Genomic DNA, 9,038 nt, shown 5'->3' with positions numbered 1-9,038 from the left:
AAGAAAATGTCACCTACCATTCAGGGAAGAGAGTGACGCTGGGTAATCTGGCAACAAATGTGGCAACGCCCAAGAGTCCCAGAGTGTGGGAAAGTCAGGGCACTTAGAGACGTCCCAGCTAGCCGATTGCTTCAGGCTTCTAAGAACCTCCTTTTTTTTTTTTTTAATTAATTTATTTAATTTTTGGTTGCGTTAGGTCTTCGTTGCAACAAATGTGGCAACGCCCAAGAGTCCCAGAGTGTGGGGAAAAGTCAGGGCACATAGAGACGTCCCAGCTAGCTGATTGCTTCAGGTTTCTAAGAAGCTCCTTTTTTTTTTTTAAATTTATTTACCTTATTTTTGGCTGCGTTGGGTCTTCGTTGCTGCGTGGGCTTTCTCTAGTTGGGGGGGGCTACTCTTCATTGCAGTGCTTGGGCTTCTCATTGTGGTGGCTTCTCTTGTTGCAGAGCATGGGCTCTAGGCGTGTGGTGCAAGGGCTTAGTTGCTCCGCAGCATGTGGGATCTTCCCAGCCCAGGGCTCGAACCCATGTCCCCTGCATTGGCAGGCAGATTCTTAACCACTGGGCCACCAGGGAAGCCCCTAAGAAGCTCCTTTGTAATGCCCTGTTCTGCCCTCTTTGCCCCCTCCCCTATTCCACCCTAAAGGTGGGTGGTCCTCTAGCTTGTTCCTGAATGGCTTCCTGACCAGCCTGGTGACACCTCCCCCTCCAAGTCCTACATTTCCCTTCCTAGGCCTCACACTCTTGCCTAAGGGCAGAAACAGCCAGCAACACTCGGGATGACGTGGTCCCTGTCCTCACCTGAATGTTGGGCTTATGAAATAGCAGCTGGGAGGGCTCAGGGCAGTTCTGGCAGGACCACACTCGTAGGAGCGGGTATAAAGGGTGAAGCCAGCACTGGCTACCACAGCTCCACCTGCCCTCAGGATGAAGCCTAGCAGCCTTACCGTCTTCCTGGTGATATTTGCCTTTGGATTCCTGACGCCCTGGGTTGTGGAAGGTGGTTTCCAAGGTGAGTTGGACTCTCTCAGGCCATACGCAGGTGCCTGAGTCAGTGATAGCTCAGAGTGGGAATAGCCTCTTCCTTGTAGCCTGGGGGCTGACCTTGAAGTCACCATTCCAATGGTCGGGCCTATGGCCCCTAATTTCAAGCATCTCTCTGAGGACTTCAACTTAGGGAGTTTCTGCACATCCAGAAATTTACCTTTCACCAGATGGACCTGTTTACCCCAGCCCCTGTATTTCTTATTTTTCTTTCTCTATAGCTCCTTCTTTACTGTTTTGTTTGTTTTTTTTTATCTCTCTTTTTCTCTGTCACATGATTTTGGTCACTATCTTTTTTAATTTTCCAAATTGGTCTCTTTTTCTCTTAATGTTTCTTATTTTAACAGTCATTCTCTCTTTCTCTATCTCCTTCCCAGTAGATCTGTTCTCTTTTATTTAATCTCTGATGAGTGGCCTCTCCTGGAATCACTGTCCTGTGCTGCCTCCCTCCCAGGCAAACCCGGGCAAGGGATACCTGACCATGAGCTCTAGTTAGCACTTACTGGACCTGGCCTATACTGACTTGCAATGGCTGATTGTAAAATCTTCAAGACTTTTGAGAGCTAGTTGATGTCACATTGGTAGCTTGAAATTAGCCATGATGGGAATATTTACACCACGCAAATTGGCAAACTCTACAAAGTCTCCCTCTTAAAACATCTAGTAACACACCACCATCTATACCTTCTTTCTTGTGCCATTGACTCCCTCCTGGCTGAGTGGTTGGCTGAGCTAGGCACTGCCCCACACCTGCCTTGAAACTAGAATCCTAACAGTTCCCTTTATTCCTTTGGGGTCAGCCACCTGGGTTAGGTTTTCTCTCCTCTCCTGGGAAGCTGATTCCTTCTCCAGGATTGTGGTCATGACTCAGCATCAGCTTCTTCTTCCTCCTTTGTTCTTACCTTTCAGAAAGATGTAACCCTGGAGCCTGCCCCTTCCAACGCCTTAGGAAGTGCATTGGCCATGAACTCTCTGAATGCTGGAATGACTGGCAGTGTCCACGAAGGCAAAAATGCTGCTCCAACGGTTGTGGCCGCGAATGCATGGATCCTGTATTCGCGGAAGACTCAGGTGAGAAAGTAGAGTCTTGGAAATGGGGACCACGGAGATTTGAGCTTGAGGACACGCATCCTGAGGAAGTAGAGAGTGCTCCTCTGAACTGGGATGGAGGCTGGGATAGAGCCAGGGATCCTCCACCCCCAGCTCTGTATGCTCAGGTAGGCAGTGGGTCAATTCGTGAGCCAGTCAGCCAGCTGGCCAATCAGTTAATGAATCAGTCTGTCTGTCAGACACATACAACACTGGTTAGGGTCCCCTTGGTGGGAAGGAGTCTCCTTTAGGACATACACCGGCCTCAGTTTTGGTCCTGAGGTTGGGGAAGAACTGATTTCCATGCACAGGGTGGAGATGGGGTTGGGAGTTTGGGTGATGTGCTAAGGGGTGAAGCCTCTGAGTTGTGACTTTGTTTTTACCAGTTAAGTTCACTCCTGGGAAGTGTCCAGTGGTTACTGGCCAGTGTAAGAGACCCAACCCTCATAAACAACTGCCTGAATGACAGCCACTGCCCGAAGGGTCTCCAGTGTTGCAGGGGGGTGTGTGGGAATTCATGTGTACAGCCGGTTAAAGATAAGGAGAAGACTGGCAAGAGCCACACCCCCCTGTATCCTAATATGGTCTCAACCTCCTGGTGCCCTTGCATGTGAAGGAGGATGTTTGAGGTCTCCCAATACTGCCCCCTCCCCCAAGCAGATCCTCTGCCCTTCAACACCCTTCACCCCTTAGAGTTCCTTAGACAAGAAGTGCCAGGGGGCACCTGTGACAGGTAATGCTGGGTCTTGGGAAGGAAGGCTTCTTGGAATAAGCCAGGAGGAAGGAGCATGTTACAAGGGGCAAAGGTTCTATCTTTTAATATCATCTCTGCCTCTGACTGACTGTGTGCCTATGAGCAACTGACTGTATCTTTCTTAGCCTCAGTTTCCCCATCTGTAAAATGGACACAATTATATCTACTGAGATACTAAATGTAAAAGTGCTTTTTAAGACTTAAAGTGCTGTGTGCATTGAGAGAGTGTTGCTATGGTTATGGCTTCGATTGGCTGGGTTATCTGGAACCAAAGGGAAGTCTAATAAGATGCATAGATGTAGATCTGGCCCAATGCCCTGATTTTACCAGAGGGGAGACTGCAGCAGAGAGCCAGTGAAAAGCCTGGATTCTTTTCTTGATTCCTAGATCAAAGACTGGCACTGTTTCGACAATTCCAGCACCATTCTCTCTCTTTACGTATCCCAAAGGACTTAGGGCCTGGTGGCAGAAGGACCCTCTTGGTAGGAAGGATATAAGGGTCGCTTAAATTGTTCCTGTGCTGAGGATCCGCTTTATTTTCTTTCCACAGAGTTAAATGTGCCAGCGCCATTTGCATACAATTAGCACTTCCTGGTCTGTGTGATTTGGGGATTACCTTTTTCCGCCAAGCTTGGAAAAAATGAGAGCACCTTGGTGAAGATGTGGTTCTGTGACCAATACCTCCTTGGGGGCCAAGATTTGGCCTGTTTTATCTATGTATCCCCAGCATCCAACGTGAAGCTTGGCACACGACAGGAGATGTCTGCTGATTAGTAAATAAATAAATGTACCAGGTTTTCTCTGCGTTTCTGTCTTCCTTGACTCATTGTGTCTGGTCTAGGATATGAGGTGTGAGATGAAGAATAAAATATCTGCATGTGTGGGATTTCTCCCAAAACCTATAAAGTAGAAAAAAGAAAGTGTTTTGGATCTAAGCAGATATGGGTTTAAATCCTGCATCCATAGATTACTGGCTATGTAATTTTGGGCAATGACTTTGTTCCACTGAGCCTTAGTTTTGTCATCTATAACATGGAAACGGTAACAACAATGCCAATTTCATAAAGTTATGAGGATTAGAGGTGATAACATGTGAAAGGAATAGCTCAGTGATTGTCACATACTAGGGGTTCAATAAATGCTAGACTTACCTCAGGGTAAGCAAGGCACAAGGAGTTAAGAAAATGGTTGAATTTGATGACATCAGTATCAAAACTGACAAACACAAGAGTTGAAAGATAAATGATAGCTTAGAGGTAAATATTTGGAATGATTATCACAGACAAATAAACAGAATGAAAACTATGTGAAGAATTTTTGCAAATAAGTAAGAAAACAACCTACCTCTTAGGATAAATGAACTATGAATAGAATGGACGATCAAATAAGAGACTATTATTGTAACAGATGGTATATAGACATATAAAGAGCTTCATCCTCACTAGTTACAAGGAAAAAGCCAGTTAAAACAACCGAACACCATTTTTCATCGGTCAGAATGGCAAGAATTAAAAGTCTACAATATAAACACTCAGAGGCTCTTAATAGTTTGCTGATGGAAGTGTAAATGGGTACAACCACTTAGAAGAGTGATTTGGTTATGCCTAATAAAACTGAAAATTCACATAAGATATCATTTAGCAATTATCTTTCCAGAGACATAGGAGAGACAAAATACCTGCCAATGGGAACCTAACACATGTATTAGGATGTTTAGTATAAGATTGTTCCAAAGAGTCAGAGATCGAGACCAGTCAAGATGGCTCTCATTTGTGAAATGGTTAAATTTTCATACTTCGATACGCTTGCTATGCTATAGAAAAATAAAAATAAATTTATATGAATCAACATGGAGAAATATCACAGAAAACTTATTGGGAAAATCAGACTGGTGATATAAATGTGTCGTATGAAGTATTCATATACGTTTTAAAATTACACATAAAATACCAAGCTGGTTATGGGTATATACCAAAGAATACACACCAAATGCAGGACGATGCCCTCCTACCTAGAAGAGGAAGTAAAAATGGGACTGGTAGTGCTGAATATGGAAAGTGATGATTTATCTTCAAGATTTAATACTTGAACAAAATAATGCCATTTGCAGCAACATGGATGGACCTGGAGATTGTCATACTGAGTGAAGTAAGTCAGACAAAGACAAATATCGTATGATATCGCTTATATGTGGAATCTAAGAAAAGGGTACAAACAAACTTATTTACAAAACAGAAATTGAGTCACAGATGTAGGAAACAAACTTACGGTTACCAAGGGGGAAAGGGCGGGGGAGGGATAAGTTGGGAGGTTGGGACTGACATATACACACTACTGTATATAAAATAGATAACTAATAAGAACCTACTGTATAGCACAGGGAACTCTATTCAATACTCTGTAAAGACCTATATGGGAATAGAATCTAAAATAAAGAGTGGATATATGTGTATGTATTGATATAACTGACTTTGCTGTACAGCAGAAACTAACACAACATTGTAAATCAACAATTCTCTAATAAAAAATTAATTCATAAAAAAAGGATTTAATACTTGAAAACAAAATGAATATATAATGTCCCCACTCTAGGTACTTCTAGGATAAAACATGTCTTTCTCAAAAAACCCAAAACAAACAAACAAAAAAAAACCTTTCTCTCTTTCTTTTTCTTCCAAAAGCCACACCCAACAACGTGGAGAGCAAAAAACAAAAACTCAAAAACCATCTTGGGTGAAACTAGAAATCATTTGTACCCACTGGCTACAATATAGAACTGGAAATCAAATTCTTAAATTGCAGAAAGGTGAAAGCTAATGGTTTGCAGCAGGAGATATTTATGGGAAGCCCTGCAGAATGTTTAAAAGGCTCTGAAATTAAGAGTGGGAAAGAGAGGGAGATTGTTTCAAGGGAGGTGTGCTGTTTTAATATCTGTACAAAGAACAATTAGACTCCCAGGTCTATGCCCATACCTTGGGCAACTCCTAAAGAAGTTAGAGGCTTTGGTCTCTGTAGAAATTGAAAGGGAGGAACCCTGGGTTCAGCCATCCCTGGCACGGGGAAGGAACTGAGACATGGTGCAGAGAATGAGAAGGATCGAAAAGCTCTTGTGAATAGTAAGGTCTCCCAGCAGTCTTCCACTCCGGCTAGAACTTACTGTCAACTAGCTTATCTAAAATCAAATATTTGGACGACAAAGTTAATTTTGCTCTGAGACCCTCCCAAGGTCTATATGGAGGAATCCCATCTTATTGCATGTGGTCCATTAATTCTGCCTTATTGTTTTAAAAGAGCGTCTGCCCGGGCTTCCCTGGTGGCGCAGTGGTTGAGAGTCCGCCTGCCGATGCAGGGGACACGGGTTCGTGCCGCGCTCCGGGAAGATCCCACATGCCGCAGAGCGGCTGGAGCCTGTGCTCCGCAACGGGAGAAGCCACAACAGTGAGAGGCCCGCGTACCGCAAAAAAAAAAAAAAAAAAAAAAAAAAAAGAGCCTCTGCCCTTCCAATCCTCTTGGTAAGTTTTGAACCCATCCTTCACTGACTGACGGGGTTCTGTGCTCAAATCACTTCTTCCTAGTCACTTGATTTCTCCCTTTTTAAGAAGATTGGGGGATGGGGGGATTTTCTTTCATCCTGACTCTTCAAATAGCTCTTCTTTTAGGGAAGTTAGCTTGAGGGGGTATCTCTTACTTCCAACCAAAACAAGCCTTGACTCAGTCTCTCAAAGAACAGGCAACGTGGGTGTTGAGAAACCACTTGATCAGGTTTCAGGAACAGAGGTTGATTCCCAATTTTGCTGCTGACTCATTCTGTGACATTGGCCATGTTCCTTGACTCCTTTGTATAATAAAGGGATGATCCAGTTGAACTGTAAGATTCCACTTTGCTCTGCTGTTTTACGAATTAATGATTCATAGAAGCACCTTTGAGGGAAAGCCCCAGTGGTATGGGCCACGTTCTTGAGTTGGATGAACTCCCTGTGTCTACAGGTTCCCCTCTTTATCTTTCAGCCTCATCTTCTCCAGCTGTTGTGGTCAGCTTCCAGGGCACCTCCTTACCTGGTGATTGTGACTTATGAGGGTCCCAATGAGTCTAATAACACCGTCTCAGTGTACAGATGGGAAAACTTAGGCCCAAAGAGAAGATGTGCCCAAGATCATAGAGTAAGTCGCTGGTAGATCTCAATATCTTTATCTCCAAGCCCCATATTCTTTTTCTTTATTTCGAGTTAATTGTTTTCAGATTACGTAGTGGATACTGTCGTCGGCCGTCAGATCCCTTTAGGATGAAGGCCGCCGAGCCATTAGGTGCTGGGGTGTTGCTGGCTGCTGACGCTGAGAGCTGAGTCCCTCCCTGGGAATTTCCCTGGGCCATAGTGAGCTGTTTCAACCAAGGTTACACCCATTCCCAGGGGCAACCTGTATCCACAGACTGGCTGATGTTGGGGTACAAAGGCTCAGCTCCATAGTTTGATTAGGGGCACCTCTGAAGGACCCTCCCAGCTCCAGAGCTCCCCAGGGGATTGGCTGAGCCTTTGTTGCAATGAATCACAAGTCCACTTCTTTTTCTCCCCAGCTGTGTTTCTCTTACTTCTCACAGGTGTTGCTTCTCAGAATACTCCCCAGAAAACCTCCTACACATAAACATCTGCCCCTAAGACCGCTTCCCAGGAAATGTGACCTAAGGAAGATTATACAAGGTAATCATTGCCAAAAAACAATATTAATATGAAAAACTGCTCTGCTAAAGACAATGTTAAGAGAATGAGAAGACAAGCCACAGACTGGGGACAAATGTTTGCAAAAAAACACACATGATAAAGGACTGTTATCCAAAATAAACAAAGGACTCTTAAAACTCAACAATAAGAAAATAAACAAGCAACTCACTTTAAAAATGTGCCGGACTTCCCTGGTGGCGCAGTGGTTAAGAATTCGCCTGCCAGCGCAGGGGACATGGGTTCGAGCCCTGGTCTGGGACGATCTCACATGCCTCAGGGCAACTAAGCCCTCGCACCACAACTACTGAGCTTGTGCTCTAGAGCCTGTGAGCCACGACTACTGAGCCCATGCACCACAACTACTGAAGCCCGCACGCCTAGAGCCTGTGCTCCACAACAAGAGAAGCCACCACAATGAGAAGCCTGTGTACCTCAAGGAAGAGTAACCCCTGCTCGCCGTAACTAGAGAAAGCCCGCACGCAGCAACAAAGACCCAAAGCAGCCAAAAATAAATACATAAATTTAAATTAAAAAAAAATAAAATTAAAAAATAAAAATGTGCCAAAGACCTTAATAGACATCTCACCAAAGAAGACAGATGGCAAATAAGCATATAAAAAGATGCTCCACCTCGCACGTCATCAGGGAAATGCAAACAGGAAAAACAGTGAGATACCACTACACACCTATTAGAATGACCAAAATCTGGAACACTGACAACAGCAAATGCTGACGAGGTTGTGGAGCAACAGGAACTCCCATACATCACTGGTGGGAATGCAAAATGGTACAGCCACTTTGGAAGCCAATTTGGTAGTTTCTTACAAAACTAAACTTACACTTACCACACAATCCAGCAATCATGCTCCTTGGCATTTACCCAAAGGAGTAGGAAACATATGTCTACACAAAAAACTGCACACAGATGTGTATAACAGCTTTATTCATAATTGCCAAAACTTGCACGTAACCAAAATGTTCTTTAGTTGGCGAATGGATAAATAAATTGTGGTGCATCCAGACAATGGAGTATTATTTGGCTCTAAAAAGAAATAAGCTATCAAGCCATGGAAAGACATGGAGGACTTAAACACCTATGAATTACTAAGTGAAAGAAGCCAATCTGAAAAGGCTAAATGCTGTGTGATTCCAGCTATACGACATTCTGGAAAAGGCAAAACTATGGAGACAGTAAAAAGATCAGTGGTTGCCAGAGATTGGGAAGGGGGAGATGAATGGGCAGAGCACAGAGGATTTTTAGGGCAGTGAATACTCTGTATGATATTATAATGATGGCTATATGTCATTATACATTTGTGCAAACCCATAGAATGTACAACACCAGGAGGGAACCCTACTGTAAATGATGGACTTTGGGTGATTATGATGTGTCAGTGTAGGTTCATTGACTGTAACAGGTGCACCACTCTGGCG

The sequence above is a fragment of the Delphinus delphis genome, chromosome 15 (assembly GCF_949987515.2).
Source record: "Delphinus delphis chromosome 15, mDelDel1.2, whole genome shotgun sequence".
In the NCBI taxonomy this organism is placed as follows: Eukaryota; Metazoa; Chordata; class Mammalia; order Artiodactyla; family Delphinidae; genus Delphinus; species Delphinus delphis.
This window is presented reverse-complemented; position numbering follows the sequence as displayed.